At 43.8% G+C, this 23,070-nt stretch overlaps 1 protein-coding gene across 1 annotated transcript in view; it reads left to right on the top strand.

Annotated features, from left to right (window-relative positions):
• The first annotated feature begins 22,783 nt into the window (after positions 1-22,783).
• CYSLTR2 (cysteinyl leukotriene receptor 2) overlaps positions 22,784-23,070 on the top strand; it is a 30,926-nt gene continuing 30,639 nt past the window's right edge. Inside the window, exon 1 of the mRNA XM_043892303.1 lies at positions 22,784-22,897. The gene's annotated coding sequence lies outside the window, so the exon portion shown is untranslated. The remainder of the gene's footprint in view (positions 22,898-23,070) is intronic.

A 23,070-nucleotide genomic window follows, 5' to 3' on the forward strand; every position in this document is an offset into this window, starting at 1 on the left:
AGTCATGTTCAATATTTTGGGACCCTATGGGCTATAGCCTGCCAGGTGCCTCTGTCCATGGGATTTCTGAGGCAAAAATACTGGAGTGGGTTGCCATTTCCTTCTCTAGGAGATCTTCCTGACCCAGGGATCAAACCCACTTCTCCTGTGTTGGCAAGTGGGTTCTTTACCACTGAGCCACCAGGGAAACCCACCCAGTTAAGACTATCATCAATTTAAAGTAGAACAAAAAAAGCAGTAGGATGTTTGCTTTTCTTCATCTGGTTTTGGCAGCCGGAGTGCCTATATGAGGTAGGCAGACAGTTGAGTTTAATTAGGGCTGGAGTTCTGCCAAGTGACTTCATTGGAATGAGAGAGACAGGAGACCAGGGCTGTTTGTAGGAGAGGGGCTAGAATGCTGAACTCTGAGCTGGGAAAGAAAGAGATGGAGAGAGTGGCTCTTTTGTATGCTGCCTGTGTGTCTGTGTGTGTGCGTGCGTGTGTACTGAGCATCAGGGCACCTCGTGATTTTGAAGGGTAACTGAAATGGGGGAACACGAATGAATGAGTCAGGAGCTGAGGAAGTGGTGGTCACGCATGAATAGGATGTTTGAAATAAAGGATTTGGAGACCATGTGGTTAATGGTGCAGATGGAGCTGAGGCTGCTCCCAGGGGATGGCTGAGACTGGGTGGAGAAAGGGAACATTGGAGTCAAGAAGCTAAGAGGCTGGAGTTCAGGCCCTTTCCGCTCCCACCAGGCCCTACATTCTATCAGTCCTTGGGAACTGTTGACTAAATGTTGGGCCAGATGCCAGGTACAGAGGGGAAGAGGGAGCAGGGATGGATTTAGTAATGACTGTGGAGGGAGGGGGAGGGGGGGAAGAAGGAATAGCAGTTTCTAAATCATCTCCTGTCCCCTTGGACCTGCCTAGAAAGCTGTCACTTGGGAGACTTTAATAGCCTCTAGCAGAGTAATCGGAGAAGGCAATGGCACCCCACTCCAGTACTCTTGCCTGGAGAATCCCATGGACGAAGGAGCCTGGTGCTGCAGTTCATGGGGTCGCTAAGAGTTGGACACGACTGGGCGACTTCACTTTCACTTTTCACTTTCCGTGCATTGGAGAAGGAAATGGCAACCCACTCCAGTGTTCTTGCCTGGAGAATCCCAGGGATGGGGGAGCCTGGTGGGCTGCCGTCTATGGGGTCGCACAGAGTCGGACACGACTGAAGTGACTTGGCAGCAGCAGCAGCAGAGTAATCTGAGGTCCATGGGAAGACATATTTGACTCCATTCAATTCAACCAATTTTACTGAGCATCTGTAGTGTTTCGAATGGCAGGTTCTATGCTGAGAATATCTAAGGAAGTTTATACCATAGTTGAAGAGAGGGCATAAACCAGGCGTTAGAATGTCGGGCAGCTTCAATGAAGTGCCAAACAGTAAATAAAAAGCCTTACACACTGTTGCTGGGCTTCCCAGGTGGCGCTAGAGGCAAAGAATCCACTCACCAACGCAGGAGACAAAAGATGAGGATTTGATCCCTGGGTGGGGAAGAGCCCCTGGAGAAGGAAGTGGCAACCCACTCCAGTATTCTTGCCTGGAGAATCCCATGAACAGAGGAGCCTGGAGGGCTATGGTCCATAGGATTGCAAAGTGTCAGACACAACCAAAGCAACTTGTCACGCACTGTTGACAGTGAAGTAAATTCCTTGAGAGGTTTGTTTGAAATTTTAGAATCTCTGGAAGGCCTGAGTACTTTTTTTTGTTTGTTTTGTTTTTTAATTTTATTTATTTGCCTGCACTAGGTCTTAGTTGCTGCATGTCGGATCTAGTTCCCTGTCTCGGGATTGAATCCAGGCCCCCTGCATTGCAAATGTGGAGTCTTCGCCACTGGACCACCAAGAAATTCCCCATGGAAGACAAGCTTTAATGCAATGTGGAACTGAGATTGAAGAGGCCCCAAATCAGAAACTTGCAAACAGAGAGTTGGCTTGATTGCTTGTTTATTATACACCCCAGTCTCGCTTCAAAAATGCTCTGAATTTGTAATCCCCAGAGAGAGCAGTTTTTAGCCTACTATCTTCCCTTGTATATCAATCTTACTTATTTCTCATACATTTATGTCAGATGTTATACTTATCAAGTTTTTTCCAGAGAAATCAAGCCAATGGGACAAAGGTACTCACAGCACACAGATGTTTATATTAAGGTACTGGTTCACATGAATGTAGGGTCAAGTTCCAAAACCAGAAAACAGACTAGTAGGCTGGGAATTCTAGTAAGATTTATGTTGTAGTCTTGAGTCCAAATCTCCCAGGGCAGTAGGCTGGAATCTCAGGCAGGGTTTCTGTGTTGCCATCTTGAAACTTCCTCCTACTCTGGGGAATCTTAGTCTTTGCTCTCAAGGCCTTCAACTAATAGGATGAGGCCCACAGACATGATACAGGATAATCAGCATTGCTCAAAGTCTGCTGATTTAATTGTTCATCTCATCTAAAAAAATACCATCACAGCAACATCCAGACTGGTGTTTGACTAAATAACTGAGCACCATAACTTAGCCAAGTTGATACATAAAATTAGCCATAATACCTGCCTAGAAGATAATTCAACATTAAGGAGTCTAAATTTAATCATCTCCTGTGCAGAACTTTCATATTCTACTTGGAGTATAATTTTTGTATAAGTGTCTTATCTGAACTACTAAACTTTGAACTGACTCATTGGAAAAGACTCTGATGCTGGGAAAGTTTGAGGACAGGAGGAGAAGAGAACAGCAGTGGATGAGATGGTTGGATGGCATCACCGATTCAGTGGACTTGAGTTTGAGCAAACTTGGGGATAGTGAAGGATGGGGGAGCCTGGTGTGCTACAGTCTATGGGGTTGCAAAGAGTTGGACAGGACTTAGCAACTGAACAAAAACAACCATGCCTTAGGAGACAGTGGGACTAGAGAGACACCTTGGGTGTTCTAATTCTGGCTCATAAGAGGAAACTAATTTTTTTTCTTTTCTATCACTTTACACAGAGAGAAAAACCATCAGCCTTACATCAAGCTGGTTCCTTAACACACCCTGCTAGGTTTCCTGGGGTTTCAGACTTCCAGGCTCCTAATTACAATACATGATCAAAACAGAAGAGTGTTTCTATGTGCACCAGCGGAAGGAATTTATAAACACTGACATCCTAGAGTGTGAGAAACTCAGAATGCCTTCCCCGGTGAATTCCCTGGTGATCCAGTGGTTAGGACTCCACGCTGTCACTGCTGAGGGCTTGAGTTCAATCCCTGATCATGGAACTAAGATCCCACAAGTCTTGTGGCGTTGCAAGCAAAAAAAAAAACAACAACAACAAGAGGAAAGCCTTCTCCACTGTGCATTTCCCATCTGTTTATCTGCAGCACCCACACCTTTGCCAAAACCACCTCCCTGCACGCCACCAGGATGGAGTCCAGGCTCTTTTCCTTCCACAGCATCAAGCTCCCCTGCTCCCCACCAGCACAGAGAGCAGCCTCTAATTGCACCCTGGTTTGTCGTCAACAGGAGCCTCCTGGCTCATCTAGGAGAAGCAAAGTGAATTGGCTGGTCTGGGCGGTTCCAAGGGCTGGGTACTTGAACATCCCTAATCACTTGGATGAAATAATACAATTTCCTGGGCTTTGCAGAGTTCTGAAGTCTCCAGCTATTACAGCAACTGCAAAGTACTCTTGAGATACTTTATGAAATATATAATTTTATTTATTTATTTGTTTAGGGCTGTGCTGGATCTTCACTTCTGGGTGGGTTTTTCTGTAGTTTGGGGGCTCTGGTTCTCACTACAGTGGCTTCTCCTGTTGTACAGCACAGGCCCCAAGGCACAGGGGCTTCAGCTGGAGAACGTGGGCTCAGTAGTTGAGGCTCCCAGACTCTAGAGCACAGGTTCAATAGTTATGGTCCATGAGCTTAGCTGCTGGCAGCACGTGGGATGTTCCCTGATCAGGGATTGAACCCGTCTCCTGCACTGGCAGTTGGATTCTTAACCACTGAGCCACCAGAGAAGGCCTCTTTTAGGTACTTAAATGCATGATACATGTTTTTTGTTTTATTTTGTTTTCTTAGCCCATCTATTCTGTTGCACATGCCCAGTTCCATTTTAGTTCGGCCTGTCCGAGAGGCCCTTGCTGCTCTTATCCTCAAAAAGTTAAGATGCACAGAAGCCTGCTTCACTGAGGAAACAATGGTGCCCGATGAATGTGAGTGTCACATAAATGCTCAGCAAGGCTAAGAGAAGCTATTGGTTCTGTTAGTAAGCAGAAATTCTCTAATATGGGCACGATGGGTTTATCACAGCCAAAGGAACTACAGTTGGTATTGTTAGTATTTGCTAATGATAGGAGGATACATGATTACTCAGGCTTCCCAGGCTAGAGGTAATGAACCCACCTGCCAATGCAGGAGACAAAAGAGACTCGGGTTCAATCCCTGGATGGGGAAGATCCCCTGGAGAAGGGAATGGCAACCCACTCCAGTATTCTTACCATGGAGAATCCCAGGTACTGAGGAGCCTGGCGGCCTACAGACCACGGGGTTGCAAAGAGTTGGACTGAAGTGACTTGGCACGCAGGCATGATTACTCAACTTTTCTGAAATGCAGGATCCTTATCATTTAGATATTATGAGATAGGACTGTATTTCACTGTCACTGCAATCGCTACATGAAATCTGGGTGTGGCAGTGCCTAGCACGGGCCTGGCACGGGCCTGGCACGTGAAGGGTGGCCAGTAGCTGACTGCTGGAGAAGTGAGTGTGGCAAACACATCCCTCAAAGACGAGGAGCTCGTTAGGGAAGCCCCTCCCTCAGCTTACCTGGACCTTGGTGACACAGTCACCAAAGACTAACCAGAAACACAGAAGCCATTCTGAATATTTAAAACAGGGAAGTTTTGGGGACTTCTCTAGCAGTCCAATGGTTAGGACTCCACACTTTCACTGCTCTGGGCCTGGGGTTCAATCCCTGGTCAGGGAACTAAGATCCCGCATACCACGTGGGGCAACCAAAAAATTTTTTTAAAAACAGGGAAGGTTTGCTCAGGTGATGCAAGAGCGGAGAGACCAAAAGAGGAAAAGACAGACTAGGGTAACTGAGACTAACAGCCCATGTGACCATCATGGGCTACGTTGACAGAGGGCACACGTGGCCTTCCCCAAGCTCAGGGGTCTCCTAGCAGAAGTCGGACCCATGGCAGGTTGGGGGCGGGGGGGTGGGGTCAGAAGCTGGAGCCACAGTAGAGACACAGCTGCCATCAGAAATGCCACCTGAGGGACTTTCCTGGTGGTCCAGTGGTTAAGACTCTGCACTTCCACTGCAGGGGGGTTGGGTTCAACCCCTGGCATGGCATGCAGCACTGCCAAAAAAAGAAAAAGAAAGAATGACGCCTGAGGAGCAGATGAGAAGAAATACCATGGCTTTTTTCCTCCCTTTCTTCCACTAGTTCCAAATCTAGTTGGAAGCTGGGTGGACCTGGGAATCTGAGCTGTGCTGCTTTTAGGGGGAGAGACTCACCACCACCACCCTCCTCCACCGCCCCACTAAGAGCAAGAACAGGGAGAGACAGGATCACAGATGTGAGTCAACCGGCTGAGGCCCTGGGCTAGACAGCTGGCTCCAGAGCCTGTGTGGCAGAGGAACCAAGTGAAGTGGTCTGGCTCCCAGCTCTTCATCTGGGGTGAGTTTGTTTCCAATCCATCTCCTCCTCTTCTGTCCTTGCCCCCAGTCGGCCCCAAGCCTCTCTTTCCCCGATGTCCCTAAGGTGTTCTGCTCAAGCTGGGTCATTCCTCCATCTACAGATGGGAAAGGAGAACAGACAGCAGGCCCACTTCACCATCAGGGCAGCACCACTGTCTAAATGTCAGTGCGCGTGCAAGGTCTGAGTGCCAAGCAACACGGAATTCTGGCAACACCACGCCCCTGCGGCACATGCGCTCTGCCCAGAATTGGAAAGAAGTAGGATTTTTCAGATCCCCGGGCGCTTGGACTCGGGGTGTCATATCAGGGGAGACTCCACTCCCCGAGCCACCTATATTAGCAGTTCTTAAAACCCTGGCCTCAGATTCAACTCAGGGAATGTGGAGAGCAGAACATTTTTAGGATTTTCTGGTGGCTCATTTGTCATTTATTTCAAGAGAGTTTCCATTATCTGCTGTGTTGAGCTTAATGTTTACAAACTCCCTCCTTACATTCTGTTATTGAAACTAACCTGGAGCCATCCACAGCTGTCTGTCACCTCAAATTTGGGGAAAGCTTCATGCATCAGGGGAAAATAGATAACAATGAAGACAGTTTATTCTCCCAACTGTACTGTCTTGTTGATGAGTTCAGTCATTAAAATGTGTATACTGACCTGGGAAGATCTGTTAAACTGTATGGTGAGGGAAAAGTGGAATGAAAATTTATGTCAAACACAGGAAGTGACAAATGAGCAAACAACATAGTAAAATGTCCAGAAGGCAGAGCAGGAAAATGCTGTGTTTGGGGGCTTTTTAGAATGATTGATGACGGGGTTCCCTGGTGGCTCACCCAGCAAAGATTCTGCCTACAATGCAGGAGACCTGAGTTTGCTCCCTGGGTTGGGAAGATCGCTTGGAGAAGGGAATGGTTACCCACTCCAGTATCCTTTCCCTGGGAAATCCCATGGACAAAGGACCCTGGCAGGTTCCCATCCTTGGGGTCGCAAAGAGTCAGACACAAATGAGTGACTGACATTACTACAACTAGTCGTAGGACTGATATTTGTGGAAGGAAACTAAATTTATCCTAGAAATCCTTGTGTTCAGTAGTAACTGGTCATACTTGCCTTTGTGTCCTCAATTTCTTCCCCTTGCCCCATGGAGGAGTTCCAGTGTGTTTCCAAAACCACACAACACAGCCTGAAGACATCGGACCAAACTATCTCTTGACTCTCTTTTCAGGGTTCTTATCTAGCCACCTGTCACCTCAGGCAAAGATGGGAATGAAGAAGGCAGTCAGCTGCTGGGACGGAAGTCACAGAGGGCAGAAAGAGACTTGAGAGCTGGTCAGGCTGGGCTCATGTTGTCATGGTTGGGATTTAGAGGAAACCAGAAGGCAACAATGAGCAATTCCAGATTTGAAACTAAACAAGTGAGTTTAGATTCTCTTCTGTACATGTGTTTTGTTCAGGCTCTAATTCTGTGGGCTTTTTCTAGAAAGCTATTATGTTCTAATACATTCTTAGGCCCTAATTTATCATAAGTGACTTTGTTTCCTCTAAAAGGTCTAGGATGGGCAACAAGAGACTTTCAGGGGCTCAGAGAGGGGAGCCTGAAAAGTAGCGGGGGGGTCTGATAAGGGAATGAAGAGTGGGAGGCCTTCTCCATCTTCGTGGGTTAGTCGCTCAGATGTGTCTGACTCTTTTCGACCCTATGGACTGTATGTAGCCTGTCAGGCTCCTCTGTTTACCCTCTTCACAAAGAAACCTCTGCGTAAACTCAATTGGACACATTATACTGAGGAAAACAAACTTGCTTCTTTGCCAAGACTGTCAGCTGGGCCCCTTAATGTCTAGACCTGGAGTCTCCTGACTCATTATCATGCAATATTCTGCAAGGAAAATTAACCTCCTGTTAGACTTCTCAACTCAGCAACGCATCACCAATTTGCTCAACGTGTTTTTAAATAGTGCTTTACAGGATTTCCCTGGTGGCTCAGTAGTAGAGAATCTGCCTGCCAATGCAGGAGACATGGGTTTGATCCCTACCCTGGGAAGATCCCACATGCCTCGGAGCAGTACCCTGTGCTCCACAACTACTGAGCCTGTGTTCTAGAGCCTGTACTCCTCAACAGGAGAAGCCACGGCAATGAGAAGCCCCCGAAGTGGGACTGGGGGGTAACCCCCTGCTCCTGGCAACTAGAGAACAGCCTGTGCAGCAAGGAAGACCCAGTACAGTTAAAGATGAATAAATAAATTTTTTTTAAAGTATTTTGCAATGGGATAAATGTGTATGTGTTGGGAGTGGGGGTGGGGGCGCTGTAATGTATCACGTGACTGACCAGCAGCATGGTTCTCCTCCATCTCCTTCTTCCTGCCCTCTGATTGGCTGGACTATAGTGGCTGTTAATGTTCACATTGGGGTTCCGAAGTGGTGCTTATGGTAAAGAACCTTCCTGGAGACACAAGAGACATGCAGTAGACCCAAGAGACTCCGGTTCAATCCCTGGGTGAGGAAGATCCCCTAGAGGACGTTGTGGCAACCCACTCCAGTATTCTTTTTTTTGTTGTTTTGTTTTCAGTACTTTCTTTATTTTTTTCTCCCATTTATTTTTATTAGTTGGAGGCTAATTACTTTACAATATTGTAGTGGTTTTTGTCATACATTGACATGAATCAACCATGGATTTACATGTATTCCCCATCCTGATCCCCCCTCCCACCTCCCTCTCCACCCGATCCCTCTGGGTCTTCCCAGTGCACCAGGTCCGAGCACTTGTCTCATGCATCCAGCCTGGGCTGGTGATCTGTTTCACCCTAGATAATATACATGTTTCGATGCTGTTCTCTCAAAACATCCCACCCTCGCCTTCTCCCACAGAGTCCAAAATTCTGTTCTGTACATCTGTCTCTCTTTTTCTGTTTTGCATATAGGCTTATCATTACCATCTTTCTAAATTCCATATATATGTGTTAGTATACTGTATTGGTCTTTATTTTTCTGGCTTACTTCACTCTGTATAATGGGCTCCAGTTTCATCCATCTCATTAGAACTGATTCAAATGAATTCTTTTTAATGGCTGAATAATATTCCGTGGTGTATATGTACCACAGCTTCCTTATCCATTCGTCTGCTGATGGGCATGTAGGTTGCTTCCATGTCCTGGCTATTATAAACAGTGCTGCAATGAACACTGGGGTGCGCGTGTCTCTTTCAGATCTCCCACTCCAGTATTCTTGTCTGGAGAATCCCATGGACAGAGGAGCCTGGATGGCTACAGTCTATGGGGTCACAAAGAGTCAGACTGGACTAAAGTGACTTAGCATAGCACGCAATGCTCCCTCCAGCCTCAGCATCTCTCCAGGGAGCCAGCCTCCTTGGGAAGCTAAGTTGTTCCTCTGAAGGGAGGATTAATCATGAAAGACTGAAAATAAAAATATTAACATAAGAGCATTTTTATCTTAATAAAAACAAAGTAAGTTCTCTATGGATTAAACTTTTGCATGGTTCATGGCAACCGGCCACTTTCTTCCTGAATTTTAGGTCCTTGAGGTTGGAGAAGGTAGGTGTATGAACTCCCTAAGGCTGTCATACAAGTTGCCATTAACTTGGCTTTAAACAACAAAATTTATTCTCTTACAGTTCCAGAACCACTTTTCTGACATCAAGGTGTTGGGAGAGCACCCTCCGGAGGTTCCAGGGGAATCCTTCCTTGTTTTTTCCAGCTTCTGTGGCTTCCAGTTGGAATCAAGGACAGTGGATCCACTCTGCCCGCTTCAGAGGGCCTTCTCCCCTGTGGAGTTCTGTCAGAAGTCCCTCAGCCCCTCTGTTATAACAATCCCTGTGATTGCATTTTGAGCCCACATGAGTAATCCAGGAGTGATTCCTCTTCTTGGGATCCTTATATCAGTCACAACTTTTGCCATATAAGGCAGTATTAGGTGATCTTTCCAAACATCAGAGAAGCCACACTGGAGAGGGTGAAGAACTTTTTGGCCATCTCATGTGGCCTATGGGATCTTAATTCCCCAACCAGGGATTCAATCTGCAACCCCTGCATTGGAAGTCTTAACCACCAGACCACCAGGGAAGTCCCAAGGATGAAGTACTTTAACTATTAAGTGTGCTTTCTTTTTGCTGCTTTTGTTTTTTAAATTTTAAGTTACTGGGACAAGCCCAGTCACTGCAATATTAAACTCTGGTAGTAGATTTTGTTCTACTTCAACATCAAGGGATGCCTGAAGAGTGGGCACTCAAGAGATGGCCTGGGAGGAAGGAGGTCCTAAAGAGTTTCTGTGGATTCCTCACTCGCCAATTGCTGGGTCACGGTCTCCTCACCACACTTTGCATCACAGTAAACCACACCAGCATTGCCTTTTGTAGAATTAATTGATGTTTATCAGGTATAACTAAGGAATAAACATCAAAACCAGTTAAGTGTTTTAACACTTATCCAAGACTTCTGATATGCAAAGAACTGAGCCATGCTGAACATAATTTAATCTGATTCGGAATAAATTTAGAACATCTCTCCAAAACATGTACAGATTCTGGGGTTAGGATGTGAACATATTTTTGGTGCCACTATTCAGTCCACTAACTGAGTAACTCTTTTCTCTTATCACAGAATGAGTCCAACTGCACATGAAGTTTGTGGTTTTCTAAATTGCATGAGTTTTCAAGTTTTGGTTTCATTTTTTTCCCTTTGTTAATTACCTAAGTTGGATTGAGAAAAGGCATAAGAAGCAGAGATCAAATTGGCAATATAGAAAAAGCAAGGGAATTCCAGAAAAACATCTACTTCTGCTTCATTAACTATGCTAAAACCTTTGACTGTATGGATCACAATGAACTGTGGTAAATTCTTCAAGAGATGGGAATACCAGACTACCTTACCTGTCTCCTGAGTAACCTGTATGCAGGTCAAGAAGTAACAGTTAGAAATGGACGTGGAACAGCAGACTGGTTCAAAATTGGGAAAGGAGTACATCAAGGCCGTATATTATCACCCTGCTTATTGAACTTCTATGCAGAGCAGAGTACATCATGAGAAATGGCAGGCTGGATGACTTGCAAGCTGAAATCAAGATTGTTGGGAGAAATATGATATGTAGATGATACCACTTTAATGGCAGAAAACAAAGAGGAACTAAAAAGCCTCTTTTTGAGGGTGAAAGAGGAGACTGAAAAAGCTGGCTTAAAACTCAACATTGAAAAAACAAAGATCATGGCATCTGGTCCCATCACTTCATGGCAAATAGATGGGGAAAAACTGGAAACAATGATAGATTTTATTTTCTTGGGCTCCAAAATCACTGAGGATGGTGACTGCAGCCATGAAATTAAAAGACGCTTGCTCCTTGGAAAAAAGCTATGACAAAACTAGACAGCATATTAAAAAGACATCATTTTGCCAACAAAGGTCTGTATTGTCAAAGCTATGTTTTTTCCAGTAGTCATGTATGGATGTGAAAGTGGGACCATAAAGAAGGAGGAGTGCTGAAGAATTGATGCTTTTGAGCTGTGGTATTGGAGAAGACTCTTGAGAGTCCCTTGGACAGCAAGGAGATCAATCAGTCAATCCTAAAGGAGATCAACCCAGAATATTCACAGGAAGCACTGATGCTGAGGCTGAAGCTCCAATACTTTGGCCAATACATGGTGCAATACATCGTGCAAAGAGCTGACTCGTTGCAAACGACCACCTGGTGGGGGGAAAAGCTGAAGGCGGGAGAAGACAGTGACAGAGGATGAGACGGTTGGCTGGCATCACCGACTCCATGGACATGAGTTTGAGCAAACTCCAGGAGATAGTGAAGGACAGGGAAGCCTGGGATGCTGCAGTCAATGGGGTCAAAAAGAGTTGGACACAACTTAGTGACTGAACAAAAATAAATGATGTAAAATAGAAACATGATTCCTATTTACTTCTTCCTCATGTTATGAAAATAAGCTACTCTCTCTGGTTCTAATTGTTTAAAATTCCCAGATTTGTGTTTGTGAGAACATACTTGCTAGAGTCAAGCTTGGTGGTGGTGGTGGTTTAGTTGATCACTTGTGTTCGACTCTTTTGTGGCCACCATAGACTGTAGCCTGCTGGGCTCCTCTGTCTATGGGATTCTCCAGGCAAGAATACTGAAGTGGATTGCCATTTCCTTCTCCAGGATATCTTCCACACCCAGGGATCAAACTCACGTCTCGAAGGCAGATTCTTTACCAACTGAGCCAAGCTTACGTCTAAAAGTCTGAGTCAACTACCCTGTGACTAGTGCTTTAGTGTAACCAGCAAGAAATTGGCCCCATTTCTCCTTTACTCACTTTGTCATCCAGGAATAAACTTAAAGATCTCCTTCAAAGTTAGAGTTGATTCTCATCTTTGGTGACTTCTTCAGGCCCTTTAGAGTCCCAGAGAAGTTCTCTGAGCACTGTGTATATTGAACATGCTGCCATTTTTGTTGTTGCTATTTATTTCTCAAGGTCATCAAAAGTAAGAAGTTGAAAAATGTGTTGATTCATTTCTTTGCTGTCTTAGGATTATCTTCTCTTTAAAGCCATGGACTCTTTCCCTGTCTACTCCAAACAAACAATTTCATTTTTCATCCTGGCAAATCTGATTAAAATGAGATTTTATTTCTATATGTCCTTAGATCAAGTTGTACAAGGAAAGAGTTTACAAAGGGTACCTTTCATCCTGTCTACATAACTATTTGAAATCCTAGGCTGTTCTAAAAATAAAATCTTGACGAGATTTCTCCTCTCCCTGAGGTTAACATGTTGAGAAGTAGGGAGGAAAAAAAATGAAGAAGAAACTTTTCTCTCCTTATCATTCTTAAAAAAGAGTCTTGTTCTGCTCCTTGAAAACCTGACATGCAGAGTTAGCTCTGGAAGTAGAGAGTTGAATTTCTTTTTAACTTTATTTTAATGAGATGTACATTAGTCAAGACTCTTGAGAGTCCTTTGGACAGCAAGGAGATCAAATCAGTCAATCCTAAAGGAAATCAATCCTGAATATTCATTGGAAGGATTGCTGCTGAAGCTGAAACTCCAATACTTTGGCCACATAATTCGAAGAACTGACTCATTGGAAAAGACCCCTATACTGGGAAAGATTGAAGGCAGGAGGAGAAAGGGATGACAGAGAATGAGATGGCTGGATGACGTCACCGACTTGATGGACGTGAGTTTGAGCAAACTCCAGGAGATAGTGAAGGACAGGGAAGCCTGGCGTGCTGCAGTCCATGGGGTTGCAAGAGTCAGACATGACTTAGTGACTGAACGAAATTAGTCAATCTATTGGACTTTTGTCCAAGGAATGAAAAGCTATAGTGGTCAATTATGAAATTATTTTTTCAAGCTTTTATTTTCCCCTAAGAGTAAGAACAGTAATGTTGTAATATTTGTACACTGTGAATTTCCACTTGAGTTAATTAAATATTAGAAATAGAGTCCCAGGCTCAGGAAGAATCTTGTTTTCAGAGCAACAGGCTTGGCCTCAGCCCCTTCTCCACAGATCCACGAGAAGCAGCACAGAGAACTACCTGCCCTCATACTCAGTTCTTCAGTGTGAAGATCAGACCACCATACTGTCCTGGCCACAGTCATGGCCATAGAGCAATGGGACATTCAGGCAACAGATCCAGGAGCCTCCTCCCTCTCCATCTTTGCAGCAGCAGCCCAGAGCTTTCAAGGAAGACCTATTTTTCATTGCCCCAAGTCTTCCCTGGTGGCTCAGATGGCAGAGTCTGCCTGCAATGTGGGAGACCTGGGTTCGATCCCTGGGTTGGGAAGATCCGCTAGAGAAGGAAATGGCAACCACTCCTGTATTCTTGCCTGGATAATCCCATGGACAGAGGGCCTAGTGGGCTACAGTCCTTGGGGTCACAAAGAGTCGGTCACGACTGAGCAACTAACACCACGTACCACTATGTACTATATAAGTCTCAAGCTTTTCGTCATTTCTGGGGAGGTACAGATTGGATGAGGAAGGTCAGGACCGGGGCTGGGAAGGACTGGGGCTGGGTGCGGAATTGACTGGTTTCCAGGAACGGAGGAGTCCAAGGATAAGCGTGTGTCCAGAGATAGCTTGTCTTTCCTATGGCCTCTAGGTCAACAGAGGGCAGAAGGGGAAGCAGGCATCATGGACTCTCAGCAGCTTTTCAGACGCCTGCTCTGGGGTCCAGGCCTAGAGGAATATATACTAACTGTGTGCAGGGACTGGGGAGGGGAGTGAAGGGCTCAGCAGGTCTGAGCCTCTGTTTCTTCACATGGATCATGATTTTTTTTTTCCCCAGATCTTTTATAGTTCCAGCGAATAAACTATAAACAAGCAAAACAACCAAAGCCTTCTTATGGTTCAAGGAAGGATTTGTTATTTATTTTTATCCAGCACAATAAACTCCTTACCATTTTGCACTCAGGCCTGAAAATAGTGCTTTTTATTTTGGGAGATGAACATAGTTCCGTTTGACTGAAGTGTGGGTAAGGAGCAAGAGGGCTCCTTAACAGGACACGTGACCAGAAAGAAAGGCTGAGGTGGGACCTTGAGGGCGGAACTTCTGGTAGCCTCAGGCATGGGGAGACACTGCCCTGGGTGTCAGGCTTTGGTCCACCCCGCTCTGGTTCTCTCCCAGCCCTTTCTGTCAGAAGGGGGCTGGGAGTCTGTGGGGCTGAAGGGTGTGCCCACCCCCTCGGCCCCCTTCCTGAGAATTCCCCAGTCAAATATTCCCAGGGGCTGTATGCTCTCTTCCCTGGTTGTGTTGGAGCATACATCTTGTGTACCTCTGTGGCCTAGGGGTGGCCAAGAGTGGCTGTTTGCAGGGGCAGTGAAACAGATGTGAAGGCTGGAGTGTCCACAGGCCTAAGTGTGGTCTTGGCAATCTTGTCAAAAAATGATTGTTTCTCAGCTCTCTATGCTGCACCAGGAAGCAATATGTCTGTCTTTCTGCTAACCCTAAACATTTTTTTATTACTGTAGTTTTGTAGTAAGTTTTGAAATCAGGAAGTGTTTGACCTCCAAATTTGTTCTCCTTTTTAAACATTGTTTTGGCCCTTTGGGGGTCCCTTTTTGAACGTTCAGGAAGAGCTGAAGCAAAGCTAATGAATCCCTGCAGTAGTAATTAGTAAAAGTTTATTGTGCACGTATTGAAAAGATTCTACAGACTGGGAGGATTCAAATCAAAACCTAGAATGAGGCACAAAAGTATATTGTTATAAAGTAGCTTCTATAGGGAGAAAGTAGTAACTGCTCATTCTTCATGTGATTGGTTCATTTTTCACAGCGATTGGTTATAATATTAGAATTTTCAGTGATTGGCTCATGCCAGTCTTGGGAAACAGTTCAAGTTTTGCTTATGATTTCCAGAAGCATAAACAGGAAATGACCCCAGCATGTTAGCCTTGCCAGTAAATGAAATTAAGCTTTATATAACTAAACTGGTTTTGTTTTTCAAGGCAGGTCTCCATTTATTTTTTATTTTAATTGTTGTTTAGTCACTAAGTCATGTCCAACTCTTGCTGACCCCATGGACTGCAGCACATCAGGATTCCCTGTCCTTCACCATCTCCCAAAGTTTGCTTAAATTCATGTCCACTGAGTTGGTGATGCCATCCAACCATCTCATCCTCTGTCGTCCCCTTCTCCTCCTACCCTCAGCCTTTCCCAGCATCAGGGCCTTTTCCAGTGAGTCTGCTCTTCACATCAGGGGGCCAAAGTATTGGAGCTTCAACTTAAGCATCAGTCCTTTCAATTTATATTCAGGGTTGAGTTCCTTTAAGATTGACTGATTTGATTTCCTTGCTGTCCAAAGGACTCTCAAGAGTCTTCTTCTGCACACAGTTCAAAAGCTTCCATTCTTCCATGCTCAGCCTTCTTTATGGTCCTTTTGGTCATTCTTTCAGAAGCCTGAGAGTATCACCAACTGATACAGCTTTACTCTTATTTACCTACTATTGATGGATAGTCAGGCCAAAGAATGGCATATTTGCTGTGTCCATTAGTTGAATCACAAGGCCAGAGGGCCATGTGGTCATCATCTTCATTATTTATCTTGTGGTTATTGATTTCACCCGGTTGTCTGATTGTGATGGATACCACGTTGCGTGAGAGTGGCTCTGACAGGCTTTAAAAATCCTCAAGAGAATGCAATGTCCTCAGGAGGTTAATATGATAACTACAAGGAAATTAATAACCAAGAATTGGAAAGTTTCCTGAAGCAGAGATCCCCAGGAGACAAGATTTGAGCAATTAAATAATTCAAATGGGTTATAATCAGATGCAAGTTTTACCTCTAAGTCTATCTACAATTTTTTGGATAACGTGTAACTGGGTTTAAATTTTTAAACTTATTTACATGGCCACAGCATGATGTAATAGCAAACACATATCTTCATATTCTCATGGTTGCAAGATGAACATGAGGATGTTGTAATCCAAGAGATGGTATTGAAGGTGAGTTTCCACTAAGATTAAGCTTCTCTAGGGTATAAGCTGGGCTTCCCCACTGGCCCAGCAGTAAAGAATCCACCTGCAATGAGGGAGATTTGCAGGAGATGTGGGTTCAATCCCTGGGTCGGGAAAATCCCCTGGAGAAGGAAATGGCAATCTACTCCTACTATTGTCTTGCCTGGAGAATCCCATGGACAGAGGAGCCTGGCAAGTTACAGTCCATGAGGTCACAAAGAGCTGGACACGACTGAAGTGACTGAGCATACAACACAGAGTGTGAGCAACCAGGTAATTTAATGAGAGTAGTTTCCATGGAAACAAAAGAAAAATAAAGGTTAATATAAAATTATAAATTCCACTTCTGAGCAAATTATAAATTCAGTTTCTGAGTTTGGAGAGCAGCCAGTTGGGAAAATTTCCAGATGTTGAGTTTGCCCTTCTTCAGGTGGAAGGCGGGCAAGCAGCAGCAATCAGATAGATAGGTTTCCCTGGTTTGCAGTGTAAATATCTCAGGTGATTTTTCTAAGTGATCAAATAGCAACAGGAACAAAATGGGCCACACATGAGCTGTTGTGATGGTTCCTCTGAAGTTTATTTTAACTTGTCCAGCTTTGGCTGCTTGCATGACTTTGGGAAATAGGACAGTTTTTGTTTATAAGTCAAAATGGGAAAAAAATCTGAAATGTTTATTTGGAATGTTCTGGCCAAATATTGGAAGAAACTAGAAGAATTCAGTTTTCAGTCCAGTGACTAGGTAGAAAACAAAACCTTAAAGATGACAGCACTAGAATCTGATATCCAAAAAGGTGTATTAATAAAATACAATTTTTTTCTCTCTATAACCTTCCCCTCTTTTTTAAATCACAACTGATTACAGTAAGACTAATTTGTTTGCAAATTAAGCTTAGTTTCAATAAACTTGACCTGATTATTTATATAAGTGCCGTATGAATAGTGATTGACTATATTATTTTAAATCTCTGCTAGAACTTTAGTCAGAAATCTCAGCTTGAACTTTCAAAAGACTCTCAAAATAAATAAATAATAAATAAAAGCAAAGATGGGAAAAAAAGAAAGCCTCTCAAGGCTACCAAGTCAAAGTAAGAACTTGTCCAATTGTGTCCTGGCTCAGTGGTAAATAATTTACTTGCCTATTCAGGAGACTTGGGTTCGATCCCTGATCCATGAAGATCTCCTGGAGAAGGAAATGGCAACCCACTCCAGTGTTCTTGTCTGGGAAGTCCCATGGACAGAGGAGCCTGACAGGATACAGTCCATGGGGTTGCAAAAGAGTTGGACATGACTTAGCCACTAAACAACAACAACAGATTGGATTCCTATTGAGCACAAATTAGATTAGCACAGATTCCTATTGAGCACAGACAAATTCAGACATTGTCATGAAAAATAAAAATATTTAATAAGAAATTCAAAATTCTGGAGGGATCAGGTAAGGAGAAAAACGTAAATATGCTAACTTTTGTTGCAAGGATACCCTTTACCAAATTATCATAAGTTATTGGTAGATTGCTTTAAAGAGAGGAGAAAAGGGAGTCCTTTGAATCCCAGAAGTAAAACATTAAAGAAACAGCAGTATTATATGAAGTCATAAAAATTATAGTCATCCTCATCAGTTCATTTAGTAGCCTGTAATTAATTCTTATTTATCTTGATCCTCTGTTAGCAGTTTTATAAATTCATCAGTTTTCCATCAGAGTTTCAGAAATTCTTACTTTGTTTACTGTTATGATCTTCAAGTTATCAGAAAACCTCATTCTAAAGCACTTTCAGGGTCTTCTCCATGAATTTCTTCAAAGATATCTTGTAATATCTCTGAAGCAATTTTGCAAGAACACTTTTGCAAAAGCATCAGAGTAACGCAATAACCATTGACAAATAACAAAAGACTGAAAAACAGCCATGGTTATAGATCGAGTGAAAGGTCACAGACACACACACAAATAATGACAATTGACAAATAAATTTAGTTATTTCTGTGACATATATTTAAAAATTCTGATTGATAACATTATGTTGACCAAAAAAGATGTACAACTTGAGAGTTGTGAGTTAAGTTTTATTTGGGGCAAAATGAAGACTATAGCCCAGGAGGCAGCATCTCAGATAGCTCTGAGAGACCGCTCCAAAGCTGCAGTGGGGGAAGGTCAATATATAAGGTTTTGGTGAAGTGAGTTCAATACAATTTTACAAAGGTTTTTTGTTAGTCATGAGTATCTGTTGTCACCATGAAGGGATTTAGTGCTTCTCTAGATATGAGGAGATGCAAGGATTGAGAGCATAAAATCTGTTCCTAAAAACACCCAACTGTCTAAAGTCCTGTCCCACCAGATTCCCTGGGACACAGAGTGCCTCACTCCCCTCTGAACTCCCTCAGTGGGTGTTGAAGGTCAACAGCTATAGCAGCATGGGGTTCAATCTCCATGGCAGATGGCAAATGCCTTTGTTGTTCAGTCACTGGCAATGCTCTTGGTAAGTGCCAATTTGTAGTTGACAATTGTATCAGAATTTTAGGAAGTTTATATTATTAAATTTCTAGAACATGTTGTTGCTGTTCAGTTGCTCAGTCATGCCCAACTTTTTGTGACCCCACAGACTGCAGCATGCCAGGCTTCCCTCAGTTCAGTTCAGTTCAGTCACTCAGTCGTGTCCAACTCTTTGCAACTCCATGGATTGCAGCACACCAGGCCTCCCTGTCCATCACCAACTCCCAGAGTTTACTCAAACTCATGTCCACTGTGTCAATGATGCCATCCAACCATCTCATCCTCTGTCTTCCCCTTCTCCTCCAGCCTTCAATCTTTCCCAGCATCAGAGTCTTTTCAAATGAGTCAGTTCTTCGCATCAGGTGGTCAAAGTACTGGAGTTTCAGCTTCAGTATCAGTCCTTCCAATGAATATTCAGGACTGAATTCCTTTAGGATGGACAGGTTGGATCTCCTTGCAGAACAAGGGACTCTCAAGAATCTTCTCCAACACCACAGTTCAAAAGCATCAATTCTTCAGCACTCAGCTTTCTTTCTAGTCCAACTCACATCCATACATGACTACTGGAAAAACCATAGCCTTGACTAGATGGACCTTTGTTGGCAAAGTAATGTCTCTGCTTTTTATATGCTTTCTAGGTTGGTCATAACTTTTTTTTTTCATTTATTTTTATTAGTTGGAGGCTAATTACTTCACAACATTGCAGTGGGTTTTGTCATACATTGACATGAATCAGCCATGGGGTTACATGTATTCCCCATCCCAATCCCCCCTCCCACCTCCCTCTCCACCCGATTCCTCTGGGTCTTCCCAGTGCACCAGGCCCGAGCCCTTGTCTCATGCATCCCACCTGGGCTGGTGATCTGTTTCACTATAGATAATATACATGCTGTTCTCTTGAAACATCCCACCCTCACCTTCTCCCACAGAGTCCAAAAGTCTGTTCTGTACATCTGTGTCTCTTTTTCCGTTTTGCATATAGGGTTATCATTACCATCTCTCTAAATTCCATATATATGTGTTAGTATGCTGTAGTGTGGAGATTTCTTAAAAAACTGGAAATAGAACTGCCATATGACCCAGCAATACCACTTCTGGGCATACACACTGAGGAAACCAGATCTGAAAGAGACATGTGCACTCCAATGTTCATCGCAGCGCTGTTTATAATAGCCAGGACATGGAAGCAACCTAGATGCCCATCAGCAGACGAATGGATAAGGAAGCTGTGGTACATATACACCAGGGAATATTACTCAGCCGTTAAAAAGAATTCATTTGAATCAGTTCTAATGAGATGGGTGAAACTGGAGCCCATTATACAGAGTGAAGTAAGCCAGAAACATAACTTTCTTTCCAAGGAGTAAACGTCTTTTTATTTCATGGCTGCAGTCACCATCTGCAGTGATTTTGGAGCCCAAAAAAATAAAGTCTGACACTGTTTCCACTGTTTCCCCATCTGTTTACCATGAAGTGATGGGACCAGATGCCATGATCTTAGTTTTCTGAATGTTGAGCTTTAAGCCAACTTTTTCACTCTCCTCTTTCACTTTCATCAAGAGGCTCTTTAGTCCCTCTTCACTTTCTGCCATAAGGGTGGTGTCATCTGCATATCTAAGGTTATTGATATTTCTCCCAGCAATCTTGATTGCAGCTTGTGCTTCCTCCAGCCCAGCGTTTCTCATGATGTACTCTGCATAGAAGTTAAATAAGCAGGGTGACAATATACAGCCTTGATGTACTCCTTTTCCTATTTGGAACCAGTCTGCTGTTCCATGTCCAGTTCTAACTGCTGCTTCCTGACCTGCATACAGGTTTCTCAAGAGGCAGGTCGGGTGGTCTGGTATTCCCATCTCTTGAAGAATTTTCCACAGTTTGTTGTGATCCACACAGTCAAAGGCTTTGGCATAGTCAATCAAGCAGAAATAGGTGTTTTTCTGGAACTCTCTTGGTTTTTCAATGATCCAGTGGATGTTGGCAATTTGATCTCTGGTTCCTCTGCCTTTTCTAAATCCAGCTTGAACATCTGGAAGTTCATGGTTCACATACTGTTGAAGCCTGGTTTGGAGAATTTTGAGCATTACTTTGCTACCGTGTGAGATAAGTGGAATTGTGCAGTAGTTTGAGCATTCTTTGGCATTGCCTTTCTTTGGGTTTGGAATGAAAACTGACCTTTTCCAAGCCTGTGGCCACTGCTGAGTTTTCCAAATTTGCTGCCATATTGAGTGCAGCATTTTCACAGTATCATCTTTTAGGCTTTGAAATAGCTCAACTGGAATTCCATCACCTCCACTAGCTTTGTTCATAGTGATGCTTCCTAAGGCCCACTTGACTTCACATTCCAGGATGTGTGGCTCTAGGTGAGTGATCACACCATCATGATTATCTGGGTCATGAAGACCTTTTTTGTATAGTTCTGTGTATTCTTGCCACCTCTTCTTAATATCTTCTGCTTCTGTTAGGTCCATACAATCTGTCCTTTACTGAGCCCATCTTTGCATGAAATGTTCCCTTGATATCTCTAATTTTCTTGAGATCTCTTGTCTTTCCCGTTCTGTTGTTTTCCTCTATTTCTTCGCACTGATCACTGAGGAAGCCTTTCTTATCTCTCCTTGATATTCTTTGAAATTCTGCATTCAAATGGGAAAATCTTTCCTTTTCTCCTTTGCTTTTCACTTCTCTTCTTTTCACAGCTATTTGTAAGGCCTCCTCAGACCACCATTTTGCTTTTTTGCATTTCTTGTTCTTGGGGATGTGCCGGGACCTGTTGTGGGAGATCCTACCCATGACGAGGTCATGAAGAAAATACCTGACAGGCAAGGCCGTTCAGGATACAAGGGACCCTCCAGGTTGGCCTCGGCCTCTACCCCACCCTGTATCCTCCCCACTTTTCTGTTGTTGTTCTTGTTTGCCCTGCTGCAGATTCTTGTGTTGCCTGCTGAGAGTTCTCCTGCTCCTCTTTCACTGAATAAAGACCAACTTAAAACGCTAATTAATAAATCTCCTGGACGCTGGTACCCTATGAAGGGGCCAGGGATGAAAGAAATGCTTCAATTCAAACCCTTTTGCTGGCATTCTGGCTTGTTTGATAAATGTGTGCTCTCATTGCACAAAATGCTCAGGATTGTTCTAAACATCCTAAGCATAGTACGCTAACAAAGGAAACTATTAAGCATAGGTCCCTCCGTGGGGTGAGAAAAGCTCCACAAATATAATAGCCACAAATGTGCCTAATAGAAAATGCTTTAGATAGAGATTAGCTGGTGACTTCTTGCAGGTAGTTAACTTTTAGACTAAGAGCTGTTTTGTGCTTTATCTGCTGTTTTTGCAATCCTTTGCATTTCTGTTCTGTAAAAATGTAAGCCTGTGTAGTTCCCATGGAGATGACGCCTATTAGAAAGAAAATAGATTATTCACAAGAAAAACAGGGTCGGCTACTGAAGTTGCTTAAGTCACACCAGGTGCAAGCCACAAATTGTCAACAGGCCTGAAAGCCAAAAGATATTATACATAGAGATTAACCATAAAAAAGGCCCTAATAGGCACAGAGCCCTTTGTGGGGTGAGGAAGCCCTATTAGAGAATACAAAAAATATTGTTTTAAAAGTGGTTATTGGATCAACGTTTGATTGATGTTAATGTGCTGAGGTTGTGCAGTGGAAACTATTGTTAATATAGTTGGAGATCTAGAAAAATAAGAGTTTAGCCTTAGTGTAAAAACAATAAGATAACTGTTAATTTTAACCGGGAGTGCTAAACAGGGGCTGCCTCACCTGAGCCGCAGAGTCTTTGTGTGCTAAACGTTTTAGATAAATTTAGCTGAGAACTTCTGCAAAAAGACTGAGTTTTGTGTTAACAGGATTGTATTTCTATTATGTTGCAACCTGCTGTACCATGAGACTGCCACTTTGCTGTTTTCTGCTAAGCTCAAGGCCAAAAGATAATGTACAAAAAATCTGTGGGAAAAGACTCTCATAAACAAAAATATACAGAGCACACCTGGTTTCATGAAGGACAAGCTGATGTAATGTTAAACTAAGTCTGTATGCTTATCTGCCCCTTAGAAACGTACCAACTTAGGGTATAAAGGCTACGGTGAAAAATAAAGCAACTGCCAGACTCTGCTGCACATCCCGGTTTGGTCTCTCTCTTTCTTTCTCTCTCTCTCTCTCTCTCATTCGCCGACACCGTTCATCCTGAGGGTTCCCCTGGATCCTGCTGGGGCCGGACCCCAACAGGTGGCGCCACGAACAGGAACCCAAAGGTAAGTCTCTCATTGTCCGGTTTTTGGAACAGCTGGGACCCCACCAGGGTGCCGCGGGCCCCCCTGCATAAGACAGGTAGGTTAAGGAGGGTGGGTAGGAACCCACTAGGGCACTACAGGCCCTCCCCCCTACATAAGAAAGGTAGGGCAAAAAATGTGGGTAGGTTTGAGGT

This window comes from Cervus elaphus, chromosome 30, assembly GCF_910594005.1.
Source record: "Cervus elaphus chromosome 30, mCerEla1.1, whole genome shotgun sequence".
Taxonomy (NCBI): domain Eukaryota; kingdom Metazoa; phylum Chordata; class Mammalia; order Artiodactyla; family Cervidae; genus Cervus; species Cervus elaphus.